Source organism: Diadema antillarum, unplaced genomic scaffold (assembly GCF_040938485.1).
Source record: "Diadema antillarum isolate AM-2024a unplaced genomic scaffold, OU_Dant_1.0 scf00000208, whole genome shotgun sequence".
In the NCBI taxonomy this organism is placed as follows: Eukaryota; Metazoa; Echinodermata; class Echinoidea; order Diadematoida; family Diadematidae; genus Diadema; species Diadema antillarum.
Window position 1 is genome coordinate 228,906 of NW_027271097.1, and position 9,810 is coordinate 238,715.

Consider the following 9,810-nt stretch of genomic DNA (forward strand, 5'->3'; position numbering starts at 1 on the left):
AGATATGCAATTAAAACTCGATACCTTAACAAATGAGTTGCAGTGCTTGAATATTGGTATGAACTTCCGTCATGTTCCCAGTCGTCTAAAGAGCTTTGACGGTGACCGTGTTGTCTGCAAGAGTGTCCTGATACAAAAGGTTGGGAGCACGTTTATCCGAAGAGCCCGATTCCTTCCTCTCATTCCATGCTGTGGAACGTTTGATGTGCTGAACAGAAATTCCATAATATAAACATGATGACAGGGAAAACTACAGTTTGTGTGATGTTGGTTGTCTTGGCAACCGGGCTGCCAGGACGAGACGGCAAGATTACGTGCATGGATCCCAGTAGTAACCCTGTAGACTGGTGAGTTCAGATACTTTCTTTTTATAGGCTCTCCCTTGTGTGTGAGACCTGACGACCTGTGGAAAGTCGGATGGGACGAGAAGAAGGTTGTGGAGCTTGGATTCTTCCTCTCTTGCTAGGACCGGCCTGGCCCATGTCAAATCTCACAAGACTTTGAAGAATCAAAACGGACCTTTGTTAACATAGCTACTTTAAATGTGTGTGGACTGCAGAGTAAGTTTAGACTAGGTGTATCAGAAGATTTTGTTCAGGACTTTGATATCGATTGTTTGTCAATCTACTGAGGATTTGGAATGCATTTCTGGATTTCAGTTTTTTGTAATACCAGTGAGAAATTTGAAGCGTAAGTATGGGGGAGCTCACGGTATTTGTGTGTATGCTGCTCTTGCCGATCATATTGAAGCTGTAAGTGACTCTTGCTCGGAATTTGTGTTTTGGTTGTAATGTAATGATAACATGTTTTGTACTTCTTTTATTCTAGGCGCAGTTTATCTCCCTTGCGAAGGTTCTCGTTTTCACCATAACGAAGTTTTTGACAACTTATCTGAGGATTTGGTAAACTTCCGAGTTAGTTTTGATTTGCCAGTGGTTTTAATTGGTGACTTTAATTCAAGAACTGGAATTTTAGATGATTTTGTTGAGATTGAAGATTTGGCTGCTTTTGAAGTTGGGTTAGAGTTGGCTCAGGATGATTTTTATGTTCGAAATCTGAAAAGAATCATGTCACCACAGGTTGCTTCAGTATGGATAGGTGTGTGAATAATAATGGTTACAGCTTGTTAGAAATGTGTAAAAGTCTTGATGTTAAAATAGTGAATGGTAGGTTTGGAATGGATGCTGGAATTATACTTGCCATACTGCTAAGGGGGAAAGTGTGGTTGACTATGTTCTGGTATCTCCTGGACTAATGCCTTGTATTACAAACTTTCAGGTCCATGTTATGGACATATTTTTATCCAATACCCATAGTGCCATTTCTGCTCAGATTGGTTTTAGCAATGTCCTACATATGCCACTTGCCTCTAATATCAGTATGTCAAGAGCGGGTGTGTCAGATGTATCTGATTCAGATGTTTCATTTGTTCCTCTTAAAGCTATAAGGAACAATGATTTTAGAGGTGATTATAAAATGCTTTTAATGTTGATATTATTGATGGTATTAAGGAAAGGCTTGATAATTTAAATGTTACTGCTGTTACTCAGGCAGATTTGGACTGTGTTGTCGATGATATTAACAGTCTGTGTGTTGATACTGCCAGATCTCTTGGAATTTGTAAAGATGTATGTGTGCGAAAAACTCGTATTTCTGCAAGACCCCATACCCAAACGAGTAAGCCATGGTTCAATAAGTCTTGTGAATTGAGGAGGAAGGAATATCTTAAAGTCAAGCGAAGATTGAAAAGATAAATACCGTTGAAGCTCAAAATGAGTTGAAGATTAAAGCCAGATAATATAAGAGATATCTAAGGATGTGTTATAGAAATTATTACAAAGATTTGCATTCAAGTATGCGTAATTTGAAAAACAGTAGACCCAAGAAGTACTGGAAAATTCTGAATGAAGCTACTAACTCTGCTGATAAATTTGGCAGTGTTTCCCTGGATGCGTTTTTTAGGCATTTTGAGAAATTAAGTACCAAGCCTGAAGACCCAAATGCTGAATTTGAAGACGAATTTGATCCGGCGACTTTTAGTAATTCAACCAATAGTATATCAATAAGGAGTTTACCAAAGAAGCAATTATAAATATGATGGGGAATTTGCGTGATAATAAGGCGTGTGGCGTATAGATAACATTTTGAATGAATATTTGAAAAATTGTCCTGATGTATTGATATCCCTTATAGTGAAACTGTTTAATATTGTTTTGTCATCTGGTTTAGTGCCCTCGTTATGGTGTATAGGTATGATCAAGCCCTTGTATAAAAACAAAGGTTCGATGGATGACCCAGATAATTATAGGAGTATTACACTCTTAAGTTGTTTAGGGAACTTGTCTATACCTCTTGCATAAATACTAGACTTACTGAATATTTCAACTGTGCTGGGATTATTGGTGAAGAACAAGCTGGATTCAATGGAAGCTATAGACAATGGATCATATCTTCACATTACATGGTCTTATTGACTTGTATTTGCATCGTGGTAAGAGAATTTATTGTGCGTTTATAGACTATCGGAAAGCTTTTGATTTAATTGACAGGTCGTCTCTGTGGTATAAACTTGTTTCTGATGGTATTAATGGTAACATCATTAGGGTTGTTTATAATTTGTATTTGAATGCAAAATTTTGTATAAAGTTGGGTTATATACTTTGTCCTATTCTTTTGCTTGTATTATAGGAGTTAGGCTGGGAGAAACTTTTGTCTCCCTTACTGTTTGCAATGTATTTGAATGATTTTGAATATTATGTTAGTAGGTATTATAAGGGTCTTGATATGTGTGCTTCTGAGATTAGGAAAAATCTCAGTAATGATGACACTGAAGTATTTTTACGTCTTTATGTGTTACTTTATGCTGACGATACGACAGTTATGGCCGAGTCTGCTAACGAACTGCAGACTGCTTTATCAACTGTACACCAGTATTGTGAGCTTTGGAAATTGTCTGTTAACACAAGTAAAACAAAGATTGTAATATTTTCTCGTGGAAAAGTGCGCAGATGCCCCAAGTTTACTTTTGGTGATAGTTCCTTTAATGTTGTTAATGATTATATATACCTCGGAACTACTTTCAATCATAATGGTTCCTTCAATAAAGCTATCAATAAACTGATTAATCAAGCGGGAAGAGCCATGTTTGCTTTGATTAGCAAAGCGAAGAAATTGCTTACCTGTAGATATTCAGTGTGAGCTTTTTGATCAGCTTATTCCGATTCTATTGTATGGCAGTGAAGTGTGGGGGGTTTCAGAAGCTAGATTGCATTGAGATATTTCATAGGAAATTTCTTAATAGCTTGCTTAAATTAGATCTTGCATGGTGTACGGCGAAATTGGTAGATTTGCCCTCGCAAGTATACCGGGTGGAGATGCGTATTGTTAATTTTGGGGAAAACATTAGCCAAGGTAAAAAATCTAAACTTTCTTATACTGTTTACAATTTGCTACGAAAACTTCACGAAAACTGTGATTTTCATTTCAGATGCATCTTAAAAATCAAAAGTATTTTAGACAATTGTGGAATGCCAAACCTGTGGGATGAAGGCATTTCTTTAAATTTGAATTGGGTTAGGTCGTCAGTGGACCGTGGATTACATGATATAGATTATCAAAAATGTAGTGAGGAAGTTAATAGAAATCGTTTATGTTTCAATTACAGAATTTTTAAACAGGAAGCTGGTTTAGAAAAATATCTGTTAGATTTGGAGGTATAGGAGATAGGATATCTTTATGCAAATCTGCCAGTTGCCAAATGTCGTTATTCATCTGATCTATCTCTTGAAATAATATGTTCGTTGTGTAGCCAAGAAGTACAGGGTGAAGAATTTCATTATGTTTTGGTGTGTCCGTTTTTCATTGATGAGCGTAGGAAATATGTTAAGAGTTACTATTACCGCAGGCCTAATGATATTAAGTTAAATCAGATATGTTAAGTCTATTAAGCAACTAAAGAATCTTTCAAAATTTTGTAAAATCATCATGTCAAAGTTCAAGTAATTTTTTTTTTGTAAACTGATGTACACACATGGTAGTTAAAACTTTTCTTTAAAGAGTATGTTATGTTATTAGTCCGTATATTTTATTTCAATCAATTCTTGCCTTCACTTGCTTGCTGTTAGAGCTTATATATATATATACATATATACATGCATATATTTTTCTTTCCTTTTAATGTATATTTATATTTGTTGTGAAGTTAAGGTTGTTGATACTCATATGTATCTCTTCCATGCCCAAGAAGGGGCCGTTCAAGAAATAAAAATCACTGTATCACTGTATCACTTCCGAGGCAATCTGGCTGTAGCTCATCTTTCCGAAGCGCAGCTGAGGAAAGATAGCGTACACATTCAGATCGTCGAGGAAGTGATAGTTTGTTTCATTGCCTGAAATCAAAAGTTGATTACTTGCTTTATATTCTACATCTATATTCCTGTTTAATTCCACATCTAAAATCATTTTTACTATTGGGAACAAGACGGAAAGGGGGGGGGGGGACTTGACCCATGTCAAATGACAGACTACCGGTTTGCAGTGCAACGCACTTTCATTTCGCACGTACTCAAAATTATAAGTTATCACGCGTTAGGACTGTGTGGACTAAGAGATCAGGGAACAAAAGTGACTATCATCAAAGAGAGTAACGAACTTTTCTTCTTAGGTGATGTGCTGGGCAAAACAACGATTTTTCACGTGATCAACTCTTGACCAATCCTATAGCAAGATTCTTAGTATGTGGAACATAAAAATGGATATCTAGCAATGGTAGGTTGATAGTAATTTACAAGGATTTCTGATGTACTGAAAGAGAAAGATTGGGAAGGACATGGAGGAAGTATAGGAGATGGAGAGAACAGTCTATTCTCAAACTACATGTACTCGTCTTTGAAACTTCAGGTTTATTGTCTACAAGCTCCCCCGCGATTCAAAGAGCAGTGACCCGCTCATCAAGGAGGGCGTTGCTCACATGTACAGGATGTGAACAGCCAGTCTTTTTCACGGTCTACGGTCTCCCTCAGAGACACCAACCAGGCTGTGGCCCGAACGCTGCAACAAATTTACAAGAATCACAAAAGTCAGGTAGACCAGCATTCTCTTCAACCTTTCTTGTTCATATTCAAGAAGTATTGAGTTCACACCAGCAGAATCAATGATAATGTATACAAGGCATAGGATAGCGTATTTATTACGAATAACAAGTTACATGTATTCTGATGTAGGCTTGCGCAGACCTTGCAGAATTGTTCGGTAACAGACATACAAGCCAGGAAACAACCAAGCAAACAAACAAACAAACAAACAAACACTCATAACTTTCACTTCAATCATTGACACGGACAGCATTGCAACAAGAGTTAAGATAGTTGAATAGAGTCGACCCTAACGGGTGCTGTTCGTTATTCCAAAGGTTCGTTATTCCGAAGGTTCGTTAATCCTAAATACACCAATTCCCTATACCTAGAGGTTCGTTAATCCGAAAATTAAAAAGGGTTCGTTAATCCGAACATTTGTGGCGTTATTCCGAAGGTTCGTTATTTCGAAGGTTCGTTAATCCGAAAAAGAAATAGGGTTCGCTTTTCCGAAGGCTGGTTTATCCGAAAGTAAAATAGGGTTCGTTATTTCAAAGGTTCGTTAATTCGAAAATGAAATAGGGTCCGTTATTCCGAAGGTTCGTTAATCCGAAATGAAATAGGGTCCGAAACAAACCTTGGCGGAATAACGAGCTTTGTGTCATTTTCGGATTAACGAACCTTCAGAATAATGAACCTTATTTCATTTTCGGATTAATGACCCTTCGGAATAACGAACCTTCGGAATAACGAACCTTATTTCATTTTCGGATTAATGACCCTTCGGAATAACAAACCTTATTACATTTTCGGATTCTCGAACCTTCGGAATAACGAATCTTCGGACCGAAGAACCTTCGGAATAACGAACTGTAACCGACCCTAACAGTGTCAACACTGAGGAGGCTACCATAGATAATGAAGACCATGGTAATCATCATTGTTAATATTCTTCTTATTGTTATTATTATTATTATTATTATCATTATTACTACTACTACTACTACTACTATACTATCATGATTATTACTATCATCGTCATCATCATTATCGAAATCAATATCAATTCTATCAGTATAATATATCATATCAATCTCCCCTTATTCTGTATATGTTTCTTTTTACTCCTTATCACAGCATGTCGTATATTTATTGTACAACGACGCGTCTCCTAATGGATCAGAGTCTTTACACAAGGGTCACACGAAAGGTAAAGATTAGTTATGTCTTTACGTTTAAAATTATTATCATGCACTAACGTACCAATTTCTCACTCCTAGATCAATGATTGCTTAAATATTCAATGTTTAGAATAACCAGACTGATTGAACAAACTGGTATTTCACTATCAGGTTATTATTGGATTTGTTCACGAGCTTTATATCACGCAATTAACTTGAGACGCGTTTAAGTGTCCTCCTCAAATTACCATAGCACCATGCCCCTTTCCTTACTAATTGGTATATTTGACAATATTATTGTCAACTTATGAGTTCTTCTTCTTTTTCTTCCTCTTCTTCTTGTTCATTATCATCACGCAATATATCTTACAGGTGATGTTGCTTTCGATCAGAAATCGGGATTCTGGTTGATTCACAGTGTCCCGAAATTCCCGAACCGCTCCTATCAGAGTTACGTGTGGCCATCTAACGCCGAGATATATGGCCAGTCCATGCTATGTATCTCAATGAAGACTTCAGAGTTCGTCAAAGTTGGTAATATAGAAAGGTCTTACATTCATTTGACCACTTATCCTTTTGGTGTTCCGGCTGCTAATTTGTTATATACATGTATAGTGTAAGATATGCTACACAGTGACAGTCACCAACACTACAACACATCCTCCTCCTCAATTTCTCTCACTGAACTGAAGTAATTTTGCTTCTACAGCTGCTTTAACTACCATTACTACTTCTATGCTATCATATCTGGTACTTAGAACCAGGATTGTATATTTTAAACTATTATTGTCTAACTATTGTCACTTTTCCGGTACTGGAATGATTCATTACTCCCCTTTAAAAATACAATAATTAATATGAAAACTTCAAATATCGAAGTGCTATGAAATCAAATTTTAAGATTTTTTGTTTTCAATTGAACATCGTCCAATGGGGAGTGTGTTATTAGTTCATAATTCAGTGAGAACAAAATTATAAAATACAAAACATTGAAGTCAACAACAAACTTAAGGCAGGAAAGTTTCCTCCACGTTCAGTGAGTGGACAATTGAAGAAAACAACTTAAGTAATTCTCTTAGCAAAATGGCCTGATCATTTTTAATGTGGACAGTACGAAAACAACAAGGAAGAGGGAGAATACCAACGTCGTGTTTGAACCTAAACTTCAGAATCACCCACAATTATTACGTACAAAGAACGGAAACGTCAAAGTGCAGACTAAGACGAAATGACGGATTTCTGTATGTGAAGAACTATGACTGCTAACATCATTAACTCAAGAGATATAGAGGACAGATCGAGTTACCGAAACTCGGCCAAGTTGACATTCGTGAGACAAGACGAGCTGTTGCGAAACTCTTCAAATTTATTGGCTTTTTTTATTTTGGGGAAAACTCGATCGTCGACCTTAAAAAAAAAACAACTTCCAGTCTGAATTTAGTCTACAGACTAATTAACACCATTTTCATTTAATTCCATGATTATTTTTTTTCACAGCTAAACAGCTTTTGTACAACAACCCACGGGTGTACGACGCAAACATTCCGCAATTCTTCCTCCCGAAGTTTCACGACCTTGTCTCTGTCACCAAGGGACACCACGTTGAAAGCGCTCCTTGGAACAACTCGGTTGCCTTGACTTCTACGAGTGGACAAGATTTCACCAGTTATGCTAAATTCGTCAATTTTGGTGAAGGTAAAACAATTTTGCAATCGTAAAGAGTGATTTCATGTGAAAGTGATATAATGGTGAAACTAATTATTACGATGATGATGACTACGGTGATAAAGATATTGGTGTTGCCAGGAACCTTCTGAAGTCATTGATGATGAAAATCATTATATAAAAACGATGACGATGAAATGTTCTACCCCAGTACAGGCATAACTATATAAGATATGATAATTGTTTCATGGCAATGGACAAAGCTGACCGTGGTCAGTGATGATGATGACATGGTCGTCAACGAAGCACGACTCTGAGTAAGAGAACTGCTATTGCAGTCTCCGCTAGATTTACAAATTTACCCATTTAAAGAATTAGTGACGGAGCATGCAGTGTAAAAGAAATTGGAATTTTTTCGAAAGTTGAAGTTAAAAAAAGGTGATGAATGTTACAATGATAAGAATTGAAATGAATAGAACAGATATTGTCTGCAGTGATGGGTTTTCCTATAGGAATTTAAGACTCGGATAGAAGAAGTGGTTATGACATCGATGATGATATCGATGATGATAGTGATGATGATAGTGATGATGATATCGATGATGATAGTGATGATGGTGATAAAAGCGATTGTGACATATCTGCATCACAAAATCGCTTTAAAGCTTAAGCCAAGAAAGTTGATAGATTTAACTGTAAGGGTTGTAATCGTAAGATTACAAGAATGGAAATGATAGAGGCAGATGAATCAAAAGAATATGTCAACAGAGGACTGTTACATTGCAAAAAGGGGTTGGCACGACGACCTGAATTTGCAAAACGCCTCAATAACCTGTAACCTGATTTGCTATATCACGGAAAGAGATAAATTACCAGTTAACAACTTTATGAACTCCTTACAGATCTGTACTCTTACTGGGTGGCACCTGCTTTAGGCGACGATATGTATGCTGAGACGTGGAGGAACGCGGAGACCAAGCTTCCGTCTTTCTGTACCGGAGTGTACAAGGTGGAAAATGTTGAGCATATCACTTTTGATGGCGTGCTAAGCTTCAAGTATACCAAGGACCATTCTAAATGGGCAATCAGCGAGCATAAGAAGTGGACGTGCGTAGGCGACATAAACAGGACTGTAAGTAGAAGGTGCGTTTATGTGTTCAAGTTGTGTATACTACCATATACGACACTAAATGACGAGCTATTCTATAATACAGGTTTTTCTTGACGGTTTTTAATAGCGGGAGTTTAAAAAAAAATGATAGAGGACAGAGATCGGTGAAAGTATGTTCAATAAGGTTGGGAAGAGTTGGAGTTTTTTGCAACCTGAGAGATAGAGAGATGCGTGGATGGGTAGATAGAAGTAGGGTTTGTCTTCCGCTTCTAACTCTAGGGATTACCAACATTCTTGTAACGTGTTTCGCTGCCTACTTTGTGTCTTTGCTTTTAAACAGGAAAGCCAGTTTAAAAGACAAGGTGGGACTGTTTGCTTCAATATTCCCGCTGTCTGGACCGCCTTCAACACACTGATTGCCGACTTCTCCCGCTGTCCCGCTTCTCTCAACCATTCCTGACATACTCTGAAGTACGCTAAATAGGCAGTGACGTCATGGTGACGATTTGCAGCTTTTGGAAGGAGTGATACATTGTAAAATTATAATGAATAGGTATTAATGAACAATACTGGGTTTTTGCATAGCACCATTTCTTTCTAAAACATGACTTCAAAAACAAACCACACCTTTCTAAAACGTTATTCGTCGGGAACATTTTATAATCTTGTCGATGGATACCAGCAATTCACTTTTTTTTTTTTTAACTGTTCATCTCATAGAGTAAGAGTATAGTCTCTATAGATAATGTAGATTGTGAATGACTGAATCAGTGGACATGGG

At 37.0% G+C, this 9,810-nt stretch overlaps 1 pseudogene; it reads left to right on the top strand.

The window, feature by feature from the left end:
* The first annotated feature begins 237 nt into the window (after window positions 1-237).
* LOC139724215 (plancitoxin-1-like) lies at window positions 238-9,489 on the top strand (annotated as a pseudogene).
* Window positions 9,490-9,810: the final 321 nt, after the last annotated feature.